A 1,005-nucleotide genomic window follows, 5' to 3' on the forward strand; every position below is an offset into this window, starting at 1 on the left:
CATCAAGGATAACTTCGTCTTAAGATTTTTGGTGGGGATTCTCCAATAAACCATTCATAGGGTCTGCATTCTGAAAATGGCAATGCTGAAAAGGAATGTTAGCAAATTTTAAGTCGAGATAAGAGAGATATCTTTGAACTTAAGACGAATTTGTCGACCACTTGGTTGTCAAAAGAATATGGCAATTGTCTCTTAAGATATCACTTCCGAATTTTGATAGTAACACTAAAACTCACAAGTTACATAATCATAAAATGATATAAACTCTCCCTTGTCTAGAAGAAAGAAGAAAATACTCAACATGAATGAAAATGTTTTTTTAAGAACTTTCTTCAAAAAATTAGATTCAAATTGTCTGACCATCTCTATTTAATGTTATTATTCTGAAGGGACGTGTTTTTAATTCATATGGTCCATAAGACATGAAGAAACCATCATAAAACACCATTAGGATGAATGAGTGTCACAAAAACTCAAAACTGAACATCCATCTTTGTGAACAAGTGAATCGTGTGATAAATGGCCGCCCTAGTGTGCACCTTTCTGCCTGGAAAATTCCAGCCTTGCTCAACTGTTTTGATTTAAAAAAAAATAAAAATAAAAAAAAACTCTAAAGTTGCTGACATTACTGATAAGCTCGAAAATCTTGTAAAGATTAGCATTATTTTATTCACCCTTATAAATGTTGTACCAATCATAACATAAATATTAAAAAAATTATTGTATTTTCATGTTATTAAATAAATGAGTAATTTAATATTAGTTTTATATATAACCTTGCTAAATATATAAGAAAAAAATATTTTCTTGATAAAGTTTCTTATTGTTTTGATTTCTAAAGTACTAAAATATTTTAAATAAAGTTATGAAGTGCACATGTAAAATTTTTTAATTTGAATAAAATGATCAATATGCTGAATAAATATATTTTAAAAATAAAATAAATATTAAATCTTTATGTGTATATTTTAACATTATTAAATAAATAAATAATTTAATATTAAC

Source organism: Primulina huaijiensis, chromosome 17, assembly GCF_012295235.1.
Source record: "Primulina huaijiensis isolate GDHJ02 chromosome 17, ASM1229523v2, whole genome shotgun sequence".
Lineage (NCBI taxonomy): Eukaryota > Viridiplantae > Streptophyta > Magnoliopsida > Lamiales > Gesneriaceae > Primulina > Primulina huaijiensis.